Source organism: Pleurodeles waltl, chromosome 1_2, assembly GCF_031143425.1.
Source record: "Pleurodeles waltl isolate 20211129_DDA chromosome 1_2, aPleWal1.hap1.20221129, whole genome shotgun sequence".
NCBI classification, from domain to species: domain Eukaryota; kingdom Metazoa; phylum Chordata; class Amphibia; order Caudata; family Salamandridae; genus Pleurodeles; species Pleurodeles waltl.
Genome location: NC_090437.1, coordinates 135,790,695 through 135,818,130, shown reverse-complemented (window position 1 = coordinate 135,818,130; position 27,436 = coordinate 135,790,695). Strand labels below are relative to the sequence as shown.

The window sequence follows — 27,436 nt, the reverse complement described above, 5'->3', positions numbered from 1 at the left end:
TCCCTACTTTCTTCCGCTAAATTCTGACAGAAAAACCCGTTGGATATATCCAACGTCGTTTTATATTTTTTCAACACTATGGGCCATATGTACGAACACTTTTTCCCATAGACACAGAATGGGTAAAAACCTTTGCTACATCTGGCCCTATGTTATTTATTAGTGCTGTGCTATGTTAGTTTTGTATAGCACATGTGTGAGTGTGGCTGTTTAAATGTCTGTAATCTAATACTATTTTATAGGAATGATCTGGCTTCGCAACTGGGAATAATGAGTTATTCATTGCAGAGGCACTGGGCTCAATTACCCACTGATATTCCAGCTGAGTGAGGATTTCTCTCACTGGACCTTTCGCCTCGCATCTAACTGGATATTGTGGCTGAGGCTGGGATATGGACCTAATAGGTATTACATGGCATGGGGAATCGCTGCCCCAACCTACATGATTGCGGTATAATGCAAGTGCCTGTGCTAGAGCCCAACTGACAGCGTATGCTTCCTTTTTAGCCGCTGGAACAAGATTGGCGAAAGAAGGCAAAATGACATTTTCCCCATGTGGGAGTTTACGGACGTGTTCAGGCGGCCAGTCTCTTTCAGCTAATAGGATGTCACAAATTAAGTTCGTCCCAAAAGATCACACCAATGGTGCGTTCTACATCTCCCTCAATCTGGATCTTTAGGTAGGTCATAAAGTCTATCTGGTGGGAGTACACGCACGTCCACCATTTCAACTGCAACAAACTCGCTAGTTGTTGTTGCATCCAGATGTTCTTTCAGACTTTGGCGACATATTGTGACCTCTGCCACGCTGTCTAGCAGTGCACTGCCCACGTCTTGTTCTTTAGCAAAGTTGGCAAGTGTATTGGCATTTTTAAGCGATATGCTGCTACCTTTTTCTTTTTAAACTGTCACTTTTGTTGCGAAGTCTGTTCTTTTTTTACTGTGGACTGTGGTGAGTCTTTCTTTTGTCTCAAGTAGTCCGGACGTCGGTCAGGACGGCCCCCTCTCTCGCTACGCCTATCTGGAGCGTCCTGAAAGGAACGAGAGGGACGTGAATCAGTATATTTATCAGGTGTTCTAATATTCTCCCTATTTCTGAGAGTATATCTCCTTTCGGAGTTCTCTGGATGTGGAGAATCTGCTCTATTATTCTGTCTTTCTTTAAATTGTTTAGGCTTCTCCCAGCTCTTTTTCGAACCTTCTTGCATCTGTTTAGTACCTTCCTTAGGGGTGGTACTGTGTACTTCCAATTTCTTCAGCTTGGCTCCCAAACCATCCCGTCCTATACCAGTATAGGTATCGGAAATACATTTTGGTAGCTGTCAGAATGAGGCGCTACAATGGCGCTACAATGTTGCTGGTAGTCGTCTTGCTACTTTGTTGCGGTTTTGCAAGCATCCTGGAGCAGTCAGCACTCGATTCTTGGTAGAAGGCGAAGACGAGATGCAGAGGAACTCTGGTGAGCTCTTGCATTCGTTATCTGAAGAATTCCCCAAAGCAGAGACCCTAAATAGCCAGAAAAGGAGGTTTGGCTACCAAGGAAGGAAGATTGGCTACCAAGAGAGGTAAGAACCTATCAGAGGGAATCTCTGACATCACCTGCTGGCACTGGCCAATCAGAGCAGTCCAGTGTGCCCCCAACACCTCTGTTTCCAAGATGGCAGAGGTCTGGGACACACTGGAGGAGCACTGGGCACCTCCCCTGGGAGGTACTGCTCAGGGGAGTGGTCACTCCCCTTTGCTTTGTCCAGTTTCGCGCCAGAGCAGGGCTGGGGGATCCCTGAGCCGGTGTAGACTGGCTTACGCAGAGATGGGCACCATCTGTGCCCATCAAAGCATTTTCAGAGGCTGGGGGAGGCTACTCCTCCCCAGCCCTTCACACCTATTTCCAAAGGGAGAGGGTGTAACACCCTCTCTCAGAGGAAATCCTTTGTTCTGCCTTCCTGGGCCAGGGCTGCCTGGACCCCAGGGGGGGCAGAAACCTGTCTGAGGGGTTGGCAGTAGCAGCAGCTGCTGCAGTGAAAACCCCGGAAAGGCAGTTTGGCAGTACCCGGGTTCTGTGCTAGAGACCCGGGGGATCATGGAATTGTCCCCCCAATACCAGAATGGTATTGGGGTGACAATTCCATGATCTTAGACATGTTACATGGCCATGTTCGGAGTTACCATTGTGACGCTATACATAGGTGGCTGGACTATAGCAACACACTCCAAGTAAGACTCTCCATGCACCTCCTGAAGAGGCTGCAGACCATACAGAACTCAGCGGCCAGAGTCATTTTTTGACCTCCCCAAATTGGACCCATATCACGCCCCACCTCAAGAAGCTCCTCTGGCTTCCCATTTAGAAGAGATATCAATTCAAGATGCTGAGCCACATCTACAAAGCCCTTTACAATCAAGGACCTACATTAACCACCGCCTGAACTTCCACCAACCCTCCAGACTCCTGCGGTCTGCCTTCTTCTCCCTCGCGCGCACTCCCCGTAATCCAATGTAGCAGCAGTGGAGGATGCTCCTTCACCTCCCTCGTGGCGATATACTGGAACACCCCCCCTTCACTTATGTAACTCATTCTCTCTTCTGGAACACAGGAAAGGACTCAAGACCTGTCTGTTTGACTGAATCCCTTAACAACTATGCTTTCTGCGCCTGGATACCCAGGCAGGTGATTAGCCACTTTCTATAAATCCATACTGATTAATTTATTGATTGTCCCTTTTGTGCCATAAACTGCAATGGTTGCTTTTAAATATCTAGTCAACATAGAGCAGAGGTCTTCAAACTGTGGGGCGCATCCCCCTGGGGGGCTGTGGACGTGTACCCAGAGGGGCACAAATGGCTCTGCAATTACATGTAAATGAATATAGCCTTGAAGCATGAAAGGCGCGTTTCTATCCTGTCTTTATTTAAATGCAGCACTTAAAGTCCATAAAAAACTGTGTGGATGCTACTACTGCGGTGCACGGGATAGGGCCAGTGAGAGTAAAGACATGGCTAAAAAAAAACGAAAGAATTTAACATTTTATTATTTTTTCCACACTCACATGCAAGGTAAACTAATCAAGGGGCAATATACTATTGTACTTTATGACACTTCAGTTGGATAATGTGATAATTGCTGATCTCTTCGTGTGTGAGCAGAGAGCCACAGAATTAAATGCTGATTGGTGCAGTAAGGATTAGTGATTTGTTTATACTGCTACAAGGTCCCAGAGTGTGTCAGGAATCACTGTCAATGTCATTATTTTAATATTGTATCAAGCTGTATAACACAGGCTGCTGGAAAATACTGTTTAAGATAAAACAACTGATTTAAAAATAAACATTTTAGTGATAAGCATTTAGACTATTTTAGTGTAAATATGTTTATATGTGTCCATTAAAAGGGTGCACTCCTTTTAATAGACATATATTACCTCTTAAAAAGAATGAATATTTGTTACCATGAAGTTGAGTGACTATTAATTAACACTTTCACTGGCTACAAAGCAGCCTTTATGTTTGTTGATTAACCATTGCACACATTTACATTTCTTTCAGGCAGCTGGCACTTTGGCAAGAAGGAATGTTTTTGCTTTAGTTCTCTACTACCTGCATCACAGCACAGGACACAGGAGCCCCCGCCTCCCATTTTATTTGCTTGTGTTAGGGCCCAGGTCACCACTATTGCCATTGGAACAGGGCCCAAGCAACAGAGCGGAGGGTTGTTATTTACGCAAAGTGGTAGAAAGCCTGCTTTGGGTACCTGGTCTAGACATAATGGCCCTGGTGAGTCAGCAGATTAGGCAGTCTGCTTTGCAGAGCTGTGGGTATTATTGATGCCGTAGCTGCATTAGAGAGATGAGAGGGAGAGGGATGGGATAAGATAGAAGCCAATGTTGTTAACAAAGGTCCGAGGCAACATCAAGGCAGTAGCTATCATGAGTAGCTATCATTAGTGAAACAGGCACAGTGAGACTTTTGCCAATGGGCCCTCTTCATCACGATTATGAATGTTTTACAATTAAAAGTGGGCCTGGTGTGACTTTTTCTTGCTGGGATTAGGGCAGATGGTGCACTTGGTGCAAAAAAAGAGGGCAGCATACAGTAATTCATTTTTTTCAGAAAGAGACTGGCTCAAACTCTTTTATGTGGATCTCCTCTCCCTCTGAAGGCTAAACGTACCAGTTGCAACAAATCCTCCAGTTGTGGACCAAGCAGCCTTGCTCCAATGAGAGAAGGTGCATGAGTAATACTGAGTGTCCTCTGGTGTCTGGAGGCCTCCGCAGCTTCTAAAGACAATGCAGCTGCTCCCAACAGGTCACAGGAAACATTGGAAAGAAAACACATTTGTCACATGACAATAAGGGCCGATGCTAAATCTACGCCATTGTTAATGTGATCTAATGCTTGGAAATTTTTCAGCAGTGATTAAATGGACTAAAGTTGTGTACCTTCCATCACGGAGTCCACTCTCACCGTAGGCGGAAACTTTTCCACTAGGTTTCTGTAAATTATACCTTCAAACCGGGAACCAGGGGAAAGCCTGATTGTCCACATCTTTCCACTCCGATGTCAGCTGCAAAGATCTGGAGTAATTGAGGTCCTTTATGTGGATAATGACTAAAAATGCCTTCATCACTGGAGATATCTGGGGCTTTTGGTAAGGCAAGGTTGTCCCTTCAGTGGGGTAATAAATATTACAATCCCTGACCCTTACAAACCAAACTTTAATATCCTCATCATCAAGGTAATCCTGAGTACTGTTACCATTGCCAGTAAATGTCCACATGTTTTGACACATGAGCCCCTTCTCTTGCCAAAAATGCAGCTTCAAATGCACTTTCAATCAGCCTGTTCTGACACCTCCTTCTGAGTAGCAGGCTCTGTGTGTGAGAGAGAGAGAGAGAGAGAGAGAGAGCTAGATACCATAGATAGATAGATAGATAAATGTATATATAATTCAAAATCTTTATTTAGCCATATCAAGCTATAAAAAACACTATTCAATAAAATACAGCCATGTACTAGGAATATGAAATAACACAGATTTAAAAACAGCCATGTTCAACTACGACATAAGTACTTCAATAACGGAAATATAGAATGACAATTAATAAAATACAAAAACACATCATGAGCAAGGAGGCACATTGAATCAATATTACGTAACTGTACCAAGATGATTATCCTCCATGCTTTTCCTGGCTTGAACTGCTGCGTTGAGAAATAAGCACACCCTAAAACAAATATCTGAAGTACTGAAGATAAAACAGGGCCTCTCTACATCTACAGAGACCCAGTGATCTTAAAAGAGGGTTGAGAAATCCTGTTGTGTGAGTTCTAAGGAGAGTTAAAGAGCAAGTTCCTCAGTGGAGAAATACCTAAAATAAACCAGCACAGTGCTTTTCACCAACTCAATTTGCATCCTTCTTTTATCACAAACTTTCCAGAAAAGGTTCCTTACCCTCAGTTTGTCTTCTTTCTTTATACTCAAAGAGGACGTATACATAGAAGACAGCCCTAACACCTTGAACGTTTTCAAGATGTTACTCAGCAAAGGAGTGGCATGCCCTCTGCCCAGACTAAGACAGTCCGATATAATATCTCTACAGAGTTGTGCTCTCTGATTAACCCACACGCTAATCCACAACAATAATGGGTCCAGTTGGACTCTATCCTCAACATAGCATGGATTTAACTCAGCATGTGTGATGTAAGGCTGTCAGTGGTAGCTGCAAAAGCCTCCGACATATGAGGTTTTCTTCAAGCTGGAAAGAGGAGCTGTTATAACCCTAGATCCCTGACCGATACCTGGCAGCAGGCACACATTGTGCATTATACACTTTTACCAGGGGGTTCAATTGTCAGTGGCGCTGTTTATATTAACATGTGTAGGAAGTTGGCTCTGTATGTGCTATTTCAAAGTAAGGAATAGCATGCACAGAGTCCAAGGGTTCCCCTTAGAGGTAAAATAGTGGTAAAAATAGATAATACTAATGCTCTATTTTGTGGTAGTGTAGTCGAGCAGTAGGCTTATCCAAGGAGTAGTGTTAAGCATTTGTTGTACATACACATAGACAATAAATGAGGTACACACACTCAGAGACAAATCCAGCCAATAGGTTTTTGTATAGAAAAATATATTTTCTTAGTTTATTTTAAGAACCACAGGTTCGAATTCTACATGTAATATCTCATTCGAAAGGTATTGCAGGTAAGTACTTTAGGAACTTTAAATCATAAAAATTGCATGTATACTTTTCAAGTTATTGACAAATAGCTGTTTTAAAAGTGGACACAGTGCAATTTTCACAGTTCCTAGGGGAGGTAAGTTTTTGTTAGTTTTACCAGGTAAGTAAGACACTTACAGGGTTCAGTTCTTGGTCCAAGGTAGCCCACCGTTGGGGGTTCAGAGCAACCCCAAAGTCACCACACCAGCAGCTCAGGGCCGGTCAGGTGCAGAGTTCAAAGTGGTGCCCAAAACACATAGGCTAGAATGGAGAGAAGGGGGTGCCCCGGTTCCGGTCTGCTTGTAGGTAAGTACCCACGTCTTCGGAGGGCAGACCAGGGGGGTTTTGTAGGGCACCGGGGGGGACACAAGCCCACACAGAAATTTCACCCTCAGCAGCGCGGGGGCGACCGGGTGCAGTGTAGAAACAGGCGTCGGGTTCGCAATGTTAGTCTATGAGAGATCTCGGGATCTCTTCAGCGCTGCAGGCAGGCAAGGGGGGGATTCCTCGGGGAAACCTCCACTTGGGCAAGGGAGAGGGACTCCTGGGGGTCACTTCTCCAGTGAAAGTCCGGTCCTTCAGGTCCTGGGGGCTGCGGGTGCAGGGTCTCTCCCAGGTGTCGGGACTTTAGGATTCAAAGAGTCGCGGTCAGGGGAAGCCTCGGGATTCCCTCTGCAGGCGGCGCTGTGGGGGCTCAGGGGGGACAGGTTTTTGTACTCACAGTCTTAGAGTAGTCCTGGGGTCCCTCCTGAGGTGTTGGATCGCCACCAGCCGAGTCGGGGTCGCCGGGTGCAGTGTTGCAAGTCTCACGCTTCTTGCGGGGAGCTTGCAGGGTTCTTTAAAGCTGCTGGAAACAAAGTTGCAGCTTTTCTTGGAGCAGGTCCGCTGTCCTCGGGAGTTTCTTGTCTTTTCGAAGCAGGGGCAGTCCTCAGAGGATGTCGAGGTCGCTGGTCCCTTTGGAAGGCGTCGCTGGGGCAGGATCTTTGGAAGGCAGGAGACAGGCCGGTGAGTTTCTGGAGCCAAGGCAGTTGTCGTCTTCTGGTCTTCCTCTGCAGGGGTTTTTCAGCTAGGCAGTCCTTCTTCTTGTAGTTGCAGGAATCTAATTTTCTAGGGTTCAGGGTAGCCCTTAAATACTAAATTTAAGGGCGTGTTTAGGTCTGGGGGGTTAGTAGCCAATGGCTACTAGCCCTGAGGGTGGGTACACCCTCTTTGTGCCTCCTCCCAAGGGGAGGGGGTCACAATCCTAACCCTATTGGGGGAATCCTCCATCTGCAAGATGGAGGATTTCTAAAAGTTAGAGTCACCTCAGCTCAGGACACCTTAGGGGCTGTCCTGACTGGCCAGTGACTCCTCCTTGTTATTCTCATTATTTTCTCCGGCCTTGCCGCCAAAAGTGGGGGCCGGGCCGGAGGGGGCGGGCAACTCCACTAGCTGGAGTGTCCTGCGGTGCTGTGACAAAGGGGTGAGCCTTTGAGGCTCACCGCCAGGTGTTACAGCTCCTGCCTGGGGGAGGTGTTAGCATCTCCACCCAGTGCAGGCTTTGTTACTGGCCTCAGAGTGACAAAGGCACTCTCCCCATGGGGCCAGCAACATGTCTCTAGTGTGGCAGGCTGCTGGAACTAGTCAGCCTACACAGACAGTCGGTTAAGTTTCAGGGGGCACCTCTAAGGTGCCCTCTGTGGTGTATTTTACAATAAAATGTACACTGGCATCAGTGTGCATTTATTGTGCTGAGAAGTTTGATACCAAACTTCCCAGTTTTCAGTGAAGCCGTTATGGTGCTGTGGAGTTCGTGTTTGACAAACTCCCAGACCATATACTCTTATGGCTACCCTGCACTTACAATGTCTAAGGTTTTGTTTAGACACTGTAGGGGTACCATGCTCATGCACTGGTACCCTCACCTATGGTATAGTGCACCCTGCCTTAGGGCTGTAAGGCCTGCTAGAGGGGTGACTGACCTATACTTGCATAAGCAGTGAGAGGCTGGCATGGCACCCTGAGGGGAGTGCCATGTCGACTTACTCGTTTTGTTCTCACTAGCATACACAAGCTGGCAAGCAGTGTGTTTGTGCTGAGTGAGAGGTCTCCAGGGTGGCATAAGACATGCTGCAGCCCTTAGAGACCTTCCTTGGCATCAGGGCCCTTGGTACTAGAAGTACCAGTTACAAGGGACTTATCTGGATGCCAGGGTCTGCCAATTGTGGATACAAAAGTACAGGTTAGGGAAAGAACACTGGTGCTGGGGCCTGGTTAGCAGGCCTCAGCACACTTTCAATTGTAAACATAGCATCAGCAAAGGCAAAAAGTCAGGGGGCAACCATGCCAAGGAGGCATTTCCTTACAACATGTCTGTTAAAAAAATTAGTAATTCACTGAAACAACCAAAGGTCATAGGGATGTTATAGTTAAGTTGACGCTTTACCCATAACAAAACATAGAAATTCAGCAGTTAAAGTTGTACTTAACGTTATACTTATCTGAAGAAACTAAAACTCATGCTGGAAAGTAAATTTTGGCAACAAGTGATAGTTTCTCAACATAAGTATAGATATAACTATAACTGCTGAATTTCTATGGCTTTGTATGGGTGAAACATCAACTTAACTATAATGTCCCTCTAACCTTTGTTCTTCTTCAGTAATTTATCACCAGTTGGAAGTCATAGTTAGGATCATGTTTCTATAGAAAAAGTGTTTTTGACTTGCCTAAGTCTTTGGTACCGTCTGACAACTCTTCATGAAATGTTCCAAGACAAGTGTGCTGGTTATTCTTGTTGCACATTTGAAGTTTCAGGGTGAACAGTCAGGCAGGGGCTGAGAAAAAGGAGGGTTCAAAAAACATGGGTTTCACATGTTAATTTCCATAGGAGTTTTGAACATGACAACAGACCGAACCACTGGATGGAATTATACCAAATTTGGTAGAAAGGTAGCTTTCGATATGCAGGTTATGCTTTTGTTATTTAGTGTAAATTCGTTCAGAAGTTTAAGAGCTTTGACAGCTCCTGCCAAGTCACAGTAAACACTCTGGTTCCAGCAATAGAGAGCTGTCAAACAGACATGTACGCAAAGAAACAGAGGAAACCATTGCTCTCACAGACAGAGAACTGCATGTTTAGCAGCTCCCGGTCTGTGACAGCAATGCCGGCTCTCACAGGAGGCAGGGAGCCGGCTGGGTCCGTGGGGGCCCTTAGGCTCTCATTGTGTCCCCCAACAATGGTAACTGAGGGGCACCAAGGTGACATGGCCAGGCCCCAAGAGTGGGTCCCCAGGGCTGACATCGGGCCAGGTAGGGGGGCCGTGTGGCCCCTATCCCCCCCAAAAAAAGATATACTATCGGACTGGGCCCCAAGGGATGGGGTCCCTGGGTCCAAAATTGGCTGGGGGGGGCGGGACGACATGCCCCCTCATTGAATTGCAGTGGGCCCTGGGTAATGGGGTCCCCGGGACTAAAATCGGCTGAGGGAGGGGGGCTGTGCGACCCCCCTCCCCACACTGGACATTCAACAAACGAGGTAGCACTTACTAAATGACCAGTAGAAAGTGTTACAGTTGGATAGACTTTGTGCAAAACTGTGGACTCTTGCTGGCTTAACAAGCAGTTGAGCTTCTGTTCTGGCCATGATTCTCATTTCACAGAAATTAAACCTCAACAGGAAGCACCAACAAATATAAATGTAACAGCTGTCCCAGTTGAAGCTCCACTCCTGGGAAGGACAAATGATCCCACCTCCTGTGCATGGCAAAGGCAAAGCAAGTGAGTTTACTCCGTAATTCCATATTGAAAAATTATCTGAAATACTTTGTGAAGGTGAATGCATTTTTCATCTAATGGAACACAATCACACGCTCAATCACCCACATGTACCCTCTCATACCCATTCTCATACCCAGAAAGACACATGCATAGCCACCCTCACATGCAGAGACACCCTCTCACACCCAGAGAGACAATCCCTCTGGCCAACTCCCACTGCCCACGGCCAAAGGTTGTGAGCGGCGTGGGGTTGGGTGGTTATAGGGGCACGGCGAGCACTATAACTAATGCCTGCGCCCTGCACTGCTATATACCCAACATATTACAGCACTCATGACAACGTTCATAGTATGAATAAAAATATCAATGAAACATTAGAAGACAAATTATTGAAGAAAAAACTGTGCATGGTGGTGGCACGAGTTATAGTTACCTTAGGTTGAGAGTTATAGTTACTAGAAATAACGCAAACTATAACTGCTGAATTTCTCTGGTTTTGTGCGGGTAAATACAGAACTTAACTAAAACTCCCTGTAACCTTTGCTTTTTAAAGGGAATTTCTAAGGTTTTTTCAATTCTATTTCCTAACTATAACATATTTTGAACCTTTATTTCAATACAAAAAAAGAAACTAAAAAAAATAAATATATATATATATATATATACTGTATATATATATATATATATCTCAAACCAAAACCCTTTCAGGGATAGAGCGACACATAAATTATGCAAAAAACAAAGGAGAGCTCTGGGAAGTTCCCAATTTTAGGTGGAGAGCTGCTCTAGTAAGGAGCACCCTGCAACACCAGCGACACTCTAGATTTGCTCACCTCAAATGTCTGCTTATCTAGCAAAGTCTTTAAGCATAGGATTAGCACAGTGCTATCCTCGCCGAGCTAGATAGTGACAAAGTCTTTTGCCATTTGTACAGCAAAATCTTTAAGCATAGGATTGACATAGTGTCATCCTTGCCGAGCTGTAAAATGACAAAAGCCATTTACTACTCCAGGCACAGTATTACAGCTTTGGACTGGTCAAATACCATCCAAGCCAACCTGGAATGAGTAAAGCAACCCCTGACACGTGTTTCGCTCTTATTAGAGCTCTTCAGAGGGGTATAGCTTTGTCCAGACACAAGGGAGCACCCAGTATAAGTCAAACCAAAACCCTTTCAGGGATAGAGCGACACATAAATTATGCAAAAAACAAAGGAGAACTCTGGGAAGTTCCCAATTTTAGGTGGAGAGCTGCTCTAGTAAGGAGCACCCTGCAACACCAGCGACACTCTAGATTTGCTCACCTCAAATGTCTGCTTATCTAGCAAAGTCTTTAAGCATAGGATTAGCACAGTGCTATCCTCGCCGAGCTAGATAGTGACTTGTATCTTTGGCTTTTTAAGTGGATTTCTATGTTTAAAAAAAAAAATCTATTTCCTAACTATAACTCCCTGTAACCTTTGGTTTGCTCTCTGTTTATACACACACACACACACACAAAGTACTGAATCAATTTAATAGACACATGTAATTTGCATTTTTTTAAAATAAATGAGCATATTCATATTATATAAATGCACACTATCATTACCGGTGTCAAATATATTTATTTTTATTAATGCAAAAAATGATATATACATAAAGTATTCAATGTAGTTACAATTAGGTCTGCTTTTCCAAAGACAGAGCGTTTTTTGGTTTGCTAATAACTTCAGCCCATTTGATAAATCTTCATGAAACTTTCCAAAAAGAACATTAATTCATCTCAGCTCCTTCCCAGAAAGGTTAGGGGTTATTTGTCAGGCAGGGGTGAGAAAGAAGGGGGGTCCCAAAATGTAAAATCTCCATGCATTTTCCATGAACTTCTTTAGGACAGGTTTTAGCAAAAACTGCTGAATGGAATTACACCAAATTCGACAGGAAGCTAGTTTTTGGTTAGTCTTGAAGGACAGTGTTTTTTGGGTGGAAGGATGTGGCAGTGACTAAACAGCTGCGTAGTTCAGAAGCACGAGCTAACTCTTCATGAGCTAGGCTTTGTGAACTGTAATTTATGGATATGGTGCTTTACTGAAACTTTCTTTCCATCTAGCTGCTAATATATACCTGAAATCAAACACTCTCTATCAGGCTAAGGTTGCTAAAAGACTGAAAAAAATAAGTTATAATGAATAAAAAACTGGTAGGCAAATAAGGGGGGAAGACATTGGAGCCTGCTCATAAGTGTAAAAAATGTTGGGAGATGTCTGAAATAGAGGTGAGTATGCCCTTACAATCAAGTATGGACACCAGTTGTGTAAGACACATTTTTCAACAGAGAGGATATTCCAGTTTCAACTCTCCTATGGACATTCATCACTATGAAGAAAGGTATGCACCAAGAGAACAGTTTCTACCCAGAGTCTACTTTGCATATATATTACTCTGAGGAGATGTCTTAGTTGACAGGGCAGTGTGTTTCGATACCAAAGCCTGTGTAGTTGTTATTCAAGAAAGACTTCTCAGCACAGAGGTAATTTAATCTCTACACCTTACTTGTACATCTGTCGTCATGGGGAGAGCAATGATTAGAGAGGTAAGTCCCTTTTACAGTCTAATTTGCACACCCATCCAACAGACAGGCCAAATGAGCGGGCCCAGTCTCTTCCCACACTGTAGTACGCATATTTATCATGCAAGACAGATGTATCAGCAAACAGGGCAGTTCCTCTCCACAGCTTTTTATGTATACCTTACACAAAAAATGTATCCCTTGGGGAGGTAAACAGTTTTCAGTTCCTAGGCAGTAATAATGATGTGCACTCAAGTTTTCAGACTTCAGCTGTTTAGTAGGTATCCATTTATTTTGGATGCAAAAGCCTGTGCAAGATTCATATAGATATATATATAGATATAGATATATACAATAACAATATTTTACAAATAAGTTTTTACAACATAACAGTAGGTGCTACATGTGAACGACGCAGTGTTTAGTGAATGGTGTAAGACAGTGAGCAATTGCGTGCAGTGTTTAAGAAACCAACATAAAATTGACTTAAATGTTTACATTTTCATAACAAGGGAGCCCAGGTCTCAAATGACCCAGCAAGTTCTGCTTGTAGCAAAAAGTACATTTAATTCAACACATATTTCGATGTTCAACCCATGAGCATCAAATTGGAATGGAGACTTCATAAGGTCCAAAAAGGTAGGCATCTACAGGGTTCAAAAGTAAATAATTATACTGGTAGGGACTAGGACACCATGTAGCCTATTAAAAGTTGTTACCAACTGACTATACCAATAGTAATCTTAATGTCAGGATGGGTACCTCATGGGTAATGTAATTAATAATAACAGAATCAATCAGGGATAAAACTTCGCAGCTCTGAAAGAACAGAAATAAGGACACAAAACTTAACCCTTGGGACATATTGGTATAATTCTAAATGAAATAACAGAACATGTGTATTTGTGAAGCTCATGTTCACCCAGAAGGTCATCTTGGCGTTGAATGACAGATGCTTATTGTTACCCAACTCAATAAACACATAACATGGTGTCATGTTGCAAGCCCCCACTAAGTGTGGGTGCAATAACTAGCGATCCAGAGTGATGGAAAAGAGCTTCAAAGTCAAGGCACTATGCCTCATGCCAAAACTACCCCAAGCGTTTTAGGTACTGAGTAGAGAAGAGGGTCTTCACCAATAGGAAGAACCAAAAATATCTTAGGTACAAGATTAATTTAAGGGTCTAATCGCAGAGTATTCAAAATAATATATTTAAAAATATTATAATAAATTCCATTAAAATCTATACTATGTATTATCAAATGTGGCATTTCTATAAAATATTATTGTAATACAATATATTTTTAAATTCCAAAAGTCGCAAATCTTTAAAATAATTAAATTAAAATTTAAAATTTGGATACTCATTTTGTTAAAAACTCATCATTGTTATTGCCTAATAACCCAACATCCATCTACTAAAAATATTTAAATAATTATTCAAAAACATTAATACATTAAAAAAATATTTGTTTCCTTTTAAAAATGTAAATGCTCTACTACAATCAAAGCAAATAAAAAAACAGACAGATATAATAAATACAACACATTAAATACTAATTAACACCACAAAAACAATATTGCATATAACAATGTTGCGTACATAAATATTTTTCATGATACTAAAATCACTTATAACAAAATTTTTACCTTTGATCTTCCTGTTCATGATATATTTGATGTCCCAATATTCTTAAAACAATATTTCTGTATCTTGTTGTTTTTCATCTGATATTCAGTCCAAACATCACATGCGGCTCCTGCAAGCGAGCCGCGAGAGCCATCACTTTAAAAAATATATCCAGTCATCTTTTCTTTACTACTGTATACTTTTAAATTGTAACAGAAAAAATTGACAAAGTACCATATACAATAAATTACAATAAAATGTAGAAGTTTACGATCTCACAAGTGTCCTATGAGCATCTTATGATCCGCTCACAAGAGTAATGATACATCAAAAAACATTGCTGGAGACATGTCTTGATATCAGAGTTCAAATAACTGAGCAAATAAACAATTTCTATTGATGTATTTATCTGTTTAATTCTCAAACACCTTTTCCAGAGATTTTGCAAACTGGGAACCATATCCTGTTTTGTTACAATTAAAAATATATATTTTACTAAAATAATGTCTGAACACAGCTTATATGATGCAGTCATTCTATCATATAGACACATAAAACCAAAAGTTAAAGTAACGTTATAGTTAGGTGAATTTCTCAGTGTCAACATTAATGTTTTGAACCAAAAAAAAACAGAAATTCAGCAGTTATAGTTAGTAGCACTAACTATAGCTTGTGCACCTGCCATGCACTGTTTATAACCTCACATGACATCACCCATGACATGTTCTATGACATAATTTATGACATCACTCATTATACCTGAAAAGACATTGTTGATGACATCACATATAACATAATCCAAGCTTTGTTTTCCCACATGTTGCTGTATAAATTGTTGTACCTTTACACGTAGCATAGTTCACATTAACAATTGACCACAGATATATCAGGAACCATCATTGAGTACAGTGTAAAATCTATATACAACTGTTCCAAGAAAGTCAAAATATTGAATGTCAATTCCAAAACAAACACCCTACTATAGACAGCTTTTATCTGTGTCAAACATCTGACACACACCAAACTTACATTAGGAAATGAAGCACATATCAGTATAGAACTGAGTACTGTAAACGTTTACCTATGCAGAGAGTTCATTCTATACTACACTGTTTGTAAACAGGGAAACTCTCATGAGAAGAATCTACTAAAAACATTGTACATTCTACCCCATAGTTGTCAAAAAAAAAAACACCATTTGCTAAAAATAACCAAGATGTGGAGGTGCTAAAGATCATTCTACCTGCACCTGTCATACTGTGGTGAAATGTTACGGATAGAACCTCTTCTCAAGTAAAACAAGCACACATACAGGTTAATACCTGATGCACACACTCTTCCATGTTAAGTATAAATTATCATGCTGACGCAATTCTCTCTAATAAGTCAATGCTGCTTACAAAAGATAGTATCCATTACGTAGAATCTTTCTCCTGTTGGAAACGTCTTATGCAGAACCAAAAAGTTGTATGGAGCATAATGAATGCAAGTCAACTGTTGCTTGCACACAGAGCTACTCTTGAATGTGAACATTTACACTGCGTTCAATACCTCTACACATCTATAGCTGGACACAGGCTGTACAAAATTAGGTTGAGAAGTTATATAGTAGTTATCCTCCACTACGTAAACTATAAAACAAACTAGCACACTCATTGGATGATGTTATCAGTGAAATCATGAATTATGTTATTTGAGATGTCATCAGTGATGTGATAAATGATCATAATGATGTCATAAGCAGTGCATGGGAGGGCTTAAGTTTTAATAGCGCTACTAGCTATATCTGCTAAATTTCTGTTTTTTTTAAAGTTACGTTTATATATATATAAAACTGCGTTTATTTTATATATATAACTTCGGAATTACCCAGAGTCCTACGTTTCTTGCATACTTTATGCAGCTATCTAAACCTGAAGGAGAATTGCTTTTATATGCTTTGACCTATACTGCTCCCTTGTGTCTAGATAAGGCTAAAGCTATATGAAGAGCTATGATGATAGTGAAACACGTGTCAGAGGTTGCTTTAATTCATTCCAGGTTGACCTGGGTGGTAGTTGCTATAAAGTAACTATAACATGCACCTTTGCCATGTACTGCTAATTTCTCCAGATACTACATAATTCATGGCATCTTCTATGACATCATTGATAATACCACTGTACCATTTGCAGTAAAATTATTGATGAGAAAACTGTGCATGGCATGGGCACAAGTTATAGTTACCTTAGGGTATGAGTTATATTTACTTGAAATAACCAATTGTAACAGCTAAAATTCTATGTTTTTTTTGCGTGTAAATTTGGAACCTAACTATAACTTCCCTGTGACTTTTTTCAGCAAATATATACATATACACACACATATATATATATATATATATATATATATACACACACACACATTTGCCCAGGCCAAAGCTCTAATACTGTGCCTGGAGTGGTAAATGGCTTTTGTAATTTTACAGCTCAGCAAGGATGACACTGTGTCAGTCCTATGCTTAAAGATTTTGCTGTACAAATGGCAAAATACTTTGTCCCTATCTAGCTCAACGTGGATAGCACTGTGTTGATCCTATGCTTAAAAACTTTGCTAGATAAGCAGACATTTGAGGTGAGTAAGTCTAGAGTGTTGCCTGTGTTGCAAGGTGCCCCTTACTGGAGCTACTCTCCACCTAAATTTGGGAACTACACAGAATTCTTTCGCGTTTTTTGTGTGTGTATATATATATATATATATATATATATATATATATATATATAAAAAAATTAATATATAGTTTTTAAGCATTGGATTAGCACAGTGCCATCCACACTGAGCTAGAAAGGGTCAAAGGGCCTGTTTTAGATCTTGGCAGCACTATGGCCGTCCCACCCCTGCAGCAGTCCCAAACACTGCATCAAACTGACGGAGATCTATGGACATTCAACTTCTGTTTGCGCCGATGAAGTCTACTCTGTCGCGCAAACGATACCCAACAGATGACACGGCAAGTTCCAATGCTGGCAAGTACTTCTGTCACAGTTGGGACAGTGGGATTGTAATGACCATATTTAGATATTAAAGTCATGCTGGTGGTGAACCAGCAGTGGTCTCCCCACGGCGGAAGCCGGACCCGTTCAACTTTGTACTATGGCTATTGGATAAATGGCTATGACTATTGGATATATGCTAGCAACACAAACCTGATGTATATTGGCCAATTGTGAACACCTGCAAACCACACTATAAAACACACTTCATTTCAGATCATGATCCTTTGCCATTCCACTGCAGCAGAGCATTTTTATGCCGAATTTGCCACATAGAAGTCAGGTTTTGTTCATTTATTTTTCTCCCTCTCTTTTTTACTTTTCCTACATTTGTGTTATTTTTCATCAACTTTTGAGGCACTAGTTAATTTTTTTAGACATTCACTTTGGCAAGGAGGAGGAATCCACGTTTTACAGATGAGAATTGTCAGTCATGGTGGATGAAAAATACAACCATATCTCAGAAAATAATGTTGCTCAACCTCTCTTTTCTTCAAGATATGCACAAATGTCTAAGTGGCATGAATTTTACAATCACCATTTTATGCCATGTATGAAAATGTCAGCTGTTGATCTGCTGTGTTGATCCCGTATGTCGTCACCTTTTTTTACTCCATTGAATTGATGTAATTGCTATCATAGTATGTTGACTTGAAGCTTGCTGGTCATGTTCTGTGGCATGCTGAATACAGTATAAGTAGTTTTGATACACAATTTACTTTGCAGTGTACATATGATGACCAATGCCATTAGTTCCAATAATTTGTACTTTAGTCCGTTTTTAGCTTGCTAGTCCTTGTATTGGTTTAGTTCACAATTTTCCTCTCTATTGTGCTGGGTTGAATGTCTGGTACTTGTAATGTGCACTTTCAAAATAACTGTTTTCTCTTCAGGACATCTATTCAACCCTTTATCTGTGTATATTAAATTGTATGTGTGATATAATAAAATCACACAAAGGCCTAATTATGACATTAATGAAATGTTTACTTTTAGGTTGCTTCATTTGTGGCTGAATACACATGAGGTATAATCCAGACTTTTAATTTTCTCAGCCTCAGGATACCTCCATTTCCTGTGTCCAGAAGAATACAACATCCATCTTGTGCCCCACAGTCCTGGCTGCTGTAGGCGGAACACCACCACTTCCAGTTCTGCCAGGACAAAGTGTGATGGGGCACACTGCCTCAAGGGCACAGGGCAGTGGGAATAACGGTCCTGGGAGGGAATCTGTGGGTCAGCAAAGTGAGGCCACTGGGTACACTGTCACCCAGACTATCAAAGACCAAGTCTTAGGAGCACTACAATAGTCCCGAGACGTGATGGGCCAGGTCGTAATGGAGCTCAGGGACATCGAGTAGGTGCAGAGAGAGCACAAGGTAGAGATCTAGAATCTCAACTCAAATTTGTGCTCCCAGACTGGGGTGATGTTTGACATTTATCATCACATGTGCAGGACTTTTACGTACCATCTACCCCTGTCTGTGGTCCTTCAACATCTGACCAAAATATACCTGCCTCAGCCACAGACAGGGAGGCCCTGCCACAACAGGAAACTGATCCACCCACACCAGTACCTGCAACTGTAGACACCCCCGCCAGGAGGGGACCTTATCTGGGCCACCGGGGGGGATGGCAAGACCTCCACCACCACCTCCAAGAGACGCTGAATCTAATTTCCTCCAGTGTGTGTCTACCATTCACTATATGGACTATTTCATGGGCACATTTACCTTTTTTGAGGACAGTTGTACTTGTACATTGGACTTGAACCCATTTTGCTTCTACAGTAGTAGTTTCATCCATCAGGATTGACTTTTTTTTTCATTTTCCTTGTTTTTTTCTTGAAAACATTTTATTTTTATTTTGTGTTTCCAAATAAATGCACATAACACAAAATCAAAAACTCTTGTTATTATGGTATTACCTTTTTATGCCTTCTTTCCAACTTCATCATAATAAAAACATGTTAATCAATAAGATTCTATCAAAAGTAAGATATAACACACAGGTCAGGTGTTTCTCATTTAAAAAAATGGTTTAAAAAAAACATTCTCAATGTATTGGTGTCATACATGTGTGAGTAACGAATCTTTGTCAATTTTTAATTGTTATTCATATATATAATAATTTACAAATACAGAATTACATCAACGGGTTCAAACATAGAAGAACATACCTCACATGATTTGTGCTTAGAACCTAAGATATTTCATAAACAATACGGATCATAGAGAAAATAAGTTCATGTTGCAGAGACAAATCTAATACTATTAAAGTGCTATTAAGTCAATAGAGTGATGGTTGCCATTGAAAGGAAGCTAAGTAGATAGAAAAAAAGACATATGTGAAAATGGATTCAACGTAGTAACCACCATAATCCCTGAAGTGTTAATGTAATGCTCCCCTCAACCATTCAGTAATCGGGCCCATAGCTTATGCCCCCGGTGCCTTTTCTGGACCCCCTTACACTCATATAGTGAGATCTCCATATGGTAGATTACGAGCAATCTACCCTCCAACCTGTAAATGTGGGGGGGGGGGGGGTCACGGCTGAGCCATAAAGAGATGATGCATAGTCGAGCCCCTGACATAGCCACAAATAACAGCCCTGATTTGCACTTAAGATCCTCAGAGGCATCCCAATCATCACTGTACATTTGAATGATTCTCTAACTACACCAGTGTCTACTTGGCTGCTTCACTGCATGCACCAGATTGTGCCTGGATCTCTTGGTAGATGCGTATTTGCATCCCTGGATGTATCAGCATATGTAAGAGAGTGTGTCTGGATGTATCACTGTATGCATCAGTGTGTCTGGCTCTCTCAGTCGATAGATAAGAGTGTATCTCTGTGTCCCACTACCTGCATTACTGCATACATAAGTGTCTAAGTGTATATGGATGTGTCAGTGTATGCATCACTGTCACCTTGGTATTATAGTGTATGCATTACAGGGCACCTGAGTGTCTCAGTCAGTGCATCAGTGTCCACCTGGTTGTGTGCATTGTGTGGTTGAGTGCATGCTGGGGTGTGTCATACCACTCATTAGTACTCGCCTGGGGATGTTAGTCTATACATCACAGTGTGCACAGGTGTGTTGGTGTATAGATCAGTGTGTGCCTAGGTATGTCAGTATATGAATCAGTGTGGTGTCCCCTAATGTGTTATTGAATCTATCAGTGTGACCCCTGATGTATGGCTTGGTACATTATCATCTGCATTGGTGAATACACAAGTGACTTTATGACTATTTCACTAGATATAAGACTGACTGTATTTTTCCTTATTATTAGCTATATAAATACCATATGTTCTAGTAAAGTGCATATATACCTCACCATAGGCCCCCCCAACCTTTCATCTCAGACAGAAAAATTCAGAACAACGTAATCTTTTAATAAAAATACACTCTCTGCTATAGTCTTCGTGTATTTCACTTAAAGGGTGATTTTTCTCACAACACATAGTATAAACCTACTTAAACACATTTTCTAATGCCAAGTGTACTTAAAAATAAAACTGTGTAACTATGCTCACATTTAGTACCCTAAACCATATTTAAATAAGAATCTATATTATCAATATACAAAACTACATATTGCATTCAGTATATTACATCCTAAATACATCTCTTACCGTAGCCTATATACTTAAAGTATCTATGTCTTCATCACTTTGCAAGTGGTTGCTAATGTCTCTAAGTAATTATGTCTCCCTATATATTTGTATTATTTTCTATTTCCTTAACAGGATACATTAGACAGTATACATATGCGTTAACATAGCAAGTGCAGTTTTAACACAATAAAAGTTAACACCATTGTTTTCTCTTCTAGACACAGCAACCTCCTCTTCAGCCTACATACAGTATATCTGACCCCTTCACCTTCCACAGCAAAAAACAGTTCAAGCTCCTCTCACCCACTCTTTTTTCTTAACTTTTGTAGTAATATACTTCACTCCTATCAATGTCTATCTCATAGTGAAATAACCTCTATCATCTCTCAATACGTGTGAATCTGCATGAATTCAACATTGCTTTTATACATATCCATTTCTGTATAGACAAACACATTACATTTTTAGAGGTCAATGTAACATATTTAAACATTAAATCACTCATTAGTGCATTTTCCATTCTAGCTTCAGCATACATGAGGACTCACTATAATATACTGATAGATACTGGAAACATCCTAATCCAAGTTCAGCTGAATACCTTTCTTATATAATGAATAACTTGTATACTTCTTTTACATAAATCTCAAACCTTGTATTTATAACTTTTACAGCATGCATGTTGTGAACACACCACTCACTTTCTTCAACCTAATATTAATTTATTCTTATACTAACACTTTGTAAAATAAAGTATATTTCACTATACATACCTGATTATTTCCATTCTTATACTCAATGGGGCATGTTTATAAGCACCTAGCGCCACCTCGCACCACATTAGTGTCATTTTGTTTTACGCTAATGTGGCCCGACAAGGCCAAAATCCTAGTGCCATATTTAAAAGGTGGCGCAATGCATGCATTCCCCCATTATGGGGCCGAAAAAACAGCGCAATGAAATCCAAGAGATTTGCTTGCATCATTTTGTACAGCACTTTTAATGCCAGCTCAGTGCAGACGTTAAAAGGGGGCTTCCATTATTTATAAGGGGCCCCTATGTACTCTGCAGGAGTAGCGCCAATATTTTGGCACTACTTCTGCAGAGTACATCAATAGCGTCATATAAAATGACACTATTGCTTGCTACTCTGCACCATGGTGCGCCGTATTTTAAATACGCCGCACACAAGTTGGCGGTAGGGGGGTGCTAATGGGAGCAGGGAAAGTGGTGCCATAAATCTCCCCCTATGTTTCTCTTTCAGTATCAGAATTTTTTTCTCACTGAACAAACCTCATTAAACCAACCACAAGAATGGAAGCCCACTCTCATAGCAGGCAACAAGTAATGGTAACCTCTTCAACTCTCCTTTCAAGGTTACTGAGTCAGTAAACCAATCACAATCTCTCTCTCATGTTAATACAATGTTCTACAACTTCTCACCAGTTTGTATAGTTAATCCCTTGCAGTGCTCCTAAAAAGTTAGCCAATAAAATGTGAGTTTCGCCGGATCCGCGAATCCACCATGGCGCTCAGCGTGGTCCCCCCTGTGTAAATTCGGAGGTGGATCTGCAGATCCAAGGGGAAGTTCCGAAATTATTTTTTGAGTTTATTAAAAAAAACACATCCATATAAATACTTTTTTTTTTTTTTTTTTTAGAACACAAGACCAAATCATAACATTAAAAAAATCATTGTGAATCATTACTGCCTCTATATATATGGTAAAACAAAGTCACATTCTAGTCTTTTTTTTTCTATTCCCTTCCCCATCATGTTCCTCTAGCTCGGTTACCATGGTTGCACAGTCTGCAACATTCTACTGCACCATGTCACAAGTTCATAACAATTTCTGACTAGAGCATGCTAAGTTTCAAGCCACACTTAGCAGGTGTGGTTGAATCTTTCAGAGTAAACATATCACTGCTATTTTTACTGTTTTCCAATTTTTCTAAACACAATGCAAAATACAATTGTGAAGGTATACAATTCACATAACCTCACTGCCTACCTTCACCAAAAATATCTACAACAGCCAATGGACTCACTTCTTCTGGACTGCACCTACTACCCTCCATTTCAACTGATTTTCATTTCATAACACCCTCATTCCGCTGCAGCCATCTCCTGTGTGCTTGTTCAGATTACCTTTAGGATGCTCAGAGTGTGGATTGTGGGTGACAGCTTTGTGTTCTGGGCAGGAGAGACTGCAAAAAGAAGTAGTATTGACAGGGACCTAGGTTTGTCTAATGTGGATATTACTTGGCTTGGCAAGAGAGGGTTAAAGTGGGATCAATTACTTCCTTAGGTTGAAACTATTAAGGATTGCCAACATCCAGACATTATGATTGTACACTGTGGTGGCAATGACCTAGATGTAGTCACAGCAGTTGGTTTTGAAATCCTAATGAAAGAAACATTTTAAAAATTAATGACACTCTTCCCACACACTGCCTTGGGTTTTTCAAACATTTGCCAAAGGCGGAAGTGGAACTGGTCAACTGAGTTCTGTCCACTAATGGAGAAATCCAGGAGACATGTCAATAAAACTGTTTCTGCATTCCTCAGGGACAATAACATTGTCTCTACCACAACAACTTAAGATTTGATATGGAGGTTATATACAGAAATGACAGTTTACCTAACAGAGAAAGGCAACAACATTTTCCTGCATAACTTTAGAGACTATGGGCCATATGTACGAACACATTTTCCCATAGACACAGAATGGATAAAAACCTTTGCTACATCTGGCCCTATATCCTCTATCATATCTATCATGTGTAGTATTCACCTACACATCGTAAACACAAAGGCTCTTTTTAGAGAAAATCTATTACCCATATACATATATAATTCTATTTATGTCCTGTTTTTTCAAATCTTCTTTGGGTTCGCGAATGGGTCCGTGGATCTCGTAAAAGGAAACTTTTTGGGATGCAAGGGTGGATGTGAGAGTGTCTCTCTGAGTGTGAGAGTGAGTGAGAGACTGTCTGTGCAGATGTAAGAGTTCTTGTAACAGTGTCTGCCTGGATGTCAAACTGAGGTGGTCATTCCGACTTTTGCGGTCTTTTCCTTAGACCGCTGAAGTCGCGGCCACCAGACTTTCGACGGCCATATTACCAGTACAGAACGACTTCCCCCATAATTTGGGTGGAAATCCTCCAGTAGTAGTACTCGCAGTTGAAGGCACAGAGGCAGTTTCCCCCACTGGCCAGCCCCGCCAGTAGGACACCGCCCACCGTATTACAACCTGCAATATGGCCTGGCGATATCCTGATGGTGGGGCGCTGCCGGGGATGGGAGTGCCGGGTCCCATCCCCTGAGGGAGGAGCACCTCGTCGGATGAGGTAAGTCTCCTCCGCAACGGGAGGGGGGTGGGTTGTGTGAATGGATGTGTGTGAGTGTGTTTATGCGTGTAATGAATGAGGGGGTGGGATGGGAGTGTTTGTGTGTGTGTGTGTTTATCTGTGTGGAAATGTGGTGATGGTGATGCGTGTGTGGGTGAATGTGAATGCTTGGTCGGGGTGTGTGTGTGGGCATGCATGTAGACGGGGTAGAGATTGTGTGTGTATGTATGTTGAGACAAGAGGGGATGGAGTGTGTATGTGAGTCAATGGGGTGAATGTACTGAGGGCGTATGTGAGTGGGGGTGTTGTGCGTGTGAGCATCTATGTGTGTATGGATTTGGGGGTGTTGCATATGTGTGTGGCCGCATGAGCGTAAGGGTTTTGTGAGTGACTTAGTGCAGGGTGTGTGGTTCTGTGCGTGCGTGTTGGTGCGTGTGTATGCAGGGGTTGGAGTTAAGTACAGGAATCGGGGTGGGGGTAAATACGGTGTTCAGGGATGGGAGTTCACTACTGGGAGTGGGGGGTGGAGGTTCCAGGGGGGTTTGGGGAGGGTGGGGTTGGGAATGTTGTAAGGGGAGGTGGGGGGGCTCTTAGGTAGACGGTGGGGGAGTCGTCTACCGGCTACAGGAATGCAAATTCCTGTTGCCTGTAGCCTTTCCACCAGGGATTACGTGGTGGTGCTACTGCCACAAAATCCCTGGCGGTAAGGGGACTCATGATACCCCCAGCAGTATTGGGTGGACTGCTGGGTCAGAGATGCTCATCTCTGGCCCAGCGGATCCAACCGCCCTGGCGGTAGGAATGGGTAAGTGGCTGTTTGGCACAGGCCAAACCGCCACACTTGTAATCTGGCGGTCTTCACAGCCAGCCCGTTGGTGGTGAAGGCTGCCACTGTGGCTCTGGCAGTCAAAGACCGCCAAGGTCGGAATGACCACATGAGTGTGAAAGTAGCTGTCTGGTGTGAGGGTGAATGTCAGAGTACGTCTCTGAGTTTGACATTACATGTGAGAGTCTCTTTGTTAGTGTGAGACTGAGCGAACCAGTTTCTGTCTGAGTGTGAGAGGGAGTGTGACAGTGTCTGCCTGGATGTGAGGGTGGGTGTGAGAGTGTCTCTCTTAGTATGAGAGTCAGCATGAGAGTGTCTGTGTACATGTGACAGTGGATGCAACAGCATCTCTGTAGGTGTCAGAGTGGCTGTCACAGTGTCTGCCTAGTTGTAGTACTGGCTGTGAGAGTACCTGTATGGGTGTGAGGATGAGTGTAAGAGTGCGTCTCTGGGTTTGACATTACATGTGAGAGTCTCTATGTTAGTGTAACACTGAGCATGAGAGCCTGTGTCTGAGTGTGAAAGGGAGTGTGACAGTGTCTGTCTGGATGCAAGAGTGGGTGTGAGAGTGTCTCTCTGAGTGTGAGAGCCAGTGTGACAATGTCTGTGTACATGTCACAGTGGATGCAACAACATCTCTGTAGGTGTTAGAGTGGCTGTCACAGTGTCTGCCTGGATGTCAGACTGGGTGTTCTGATGCGTGGCTCACATTTTCAACCACTCAGACCCACTTATGTTTTCGTGGTGATGCTGTCGCAAAAACTTTGTTCCCAAAATGATGACGCACTCCTTGTTCAGATGACTTTACAATACTGTGTAAATTTGGAGGAATTTATGACCTTTAATGCCTGACGGGTTTTGGACTTTCTTCCTTGCTCACAGGTGGTCTCTCAGCAAACACCAAAGACTGTTGCAGATAACAAACCCCCATATTTATTTATAAACTCCACCCTTTAGTGAGTCTCTCCAGTGAGTGTCTTTTTCATGTGCATTATGGGATTCATAGTCTTGCACAGTTACATTATTGCCCTCCAGTGGGTTGGTTTTGCAAAACTATCCAAAGCTCACTAATGTTCATTTTCTCCACTTGTCGGAATGTTCTGATGCATGGCTCACATTTTCAACCATTCAGACCTTCAAGCTGGTGCTCTCATCACAGCTGGACCCACCGTTATGTGTAGCAAAAACTTCGTCCTCAAAACGATGACTCATTCCTTGGTCAGAAGAGATGGTAATACTGTGGTGAGTTTGGAGGAATTAATGACCTTTAATGCCTGATGCATTTCGGACTTCCCACCATAGTGCAAGGGTGCCTGCATTGCAGTGAATGGTTTTCGTAGGTGCAGGAAGGTGTCCCTTCGTGCAGATGAACAATCACTAATGGAGATTTGCTAGTCGTATGTGTGCTGCACAATGCAGCACAGATATGAAAAGCAGAAACAAAGAGAAATAAAAGTATTTCTCCTCATTGCGCCATGCTAACGCCACCCCTGGGGTGGCATTAGTTTTTGGCGCTGCCTCAGGTTTACGAATCCTCATAAATCTGGGGCAGCGTCAAAATGCAATGGGTGTTGCAAAGGAACACCCACAGCAACACCCATTGCATGCCCCTTTCACACAAAGTGATGAGTGTAATGGGGATCTATTTACAAAATGGCATTAAGCCACAAAAAGTGGTTTAACATTGCTTTGTAAATATGAGGCAGGGCATTGCACCACGAGAACGGCGGTAAAAGTTACCTGCCAGTGGCACAATGCCCTTGTAAATGAGGGCCCTAGTTTCCATAGGAAAATATATTTTTGTTGTGCTAATAACTTTAGTGACATTTGACGAACCTTCACAAATTTTTCAAAAGTAGTTTGACACGCATTTCAGCTGCTGTCTGAAATGATTCAGGGTGGTTCATCAAGCAGAGGATATAGAAAAAAGGAGGGCACTCAAAATTATATTTTCCCATGCAATTTACCATAGGGATTTTGGACACGGCTACAGCCTGAATCCTAGATGAAATGACATCAGATTTGACAGAAAGCTAGATCTGGTCCAGACAGAGTGCTTTTTGTAATTTGGTGTAAATCTGTTTAAAGGTTTTGGAGTTATTCGAGAAAAAAGGATTTATGTATATCTAGAAACGTGTATCCACCGTGGAGCTACAGCTGTGGATCCGTAGATCCACACCCTACCAGCAATGCTGTGATCGGCTGACCACAGTGCAAGGGGGGGAATAAAAATAAAATAAGATGTAGCGATTCAGGATAGAGATATCCTGACCCCATAGGACTGAATGAGAGGTCTGTGTAGGACTCCTCATTGGCAAGATATTGCCCCAAAATATTGGTTTTTGGGCACACGAGGATCTGCGGATTTAAAAAAAAAAAATGACACCCACTCACAGACCCTCACACCCACACATACACTCATCACACTCATACAGCCACTCACACACCAAGTCA

General features: G+C 42.0%; 1 long non-coding RNA gene across 1 annotated transcript in view; it reads right to left on the bottom strand.

Moving 5' to 3' along the window:
• Positions 1-4,634: 4,634 nt before the first annotated feature.
• The window catches only part of LOC138295377 (uncharacterized), a 108,937-nt gene continuing 86,135 nt past the window's right edge, over positions 4,635-27,436 (bottom strand). Inside the window, exons 2-3 of the long non-coding RNA XR_011203585.1 lie at positions 14,173-14,282; positions 4,635-4,868 (exon numbers count right to left, since the gene is read on the bottom strand). This is a non-coding gene — a long non-coding RNA (uncharacterized lncRNA). The remainder of the gene's footprint in view (positions 4,869-14,172; positions 14,283-27,436) is intronic.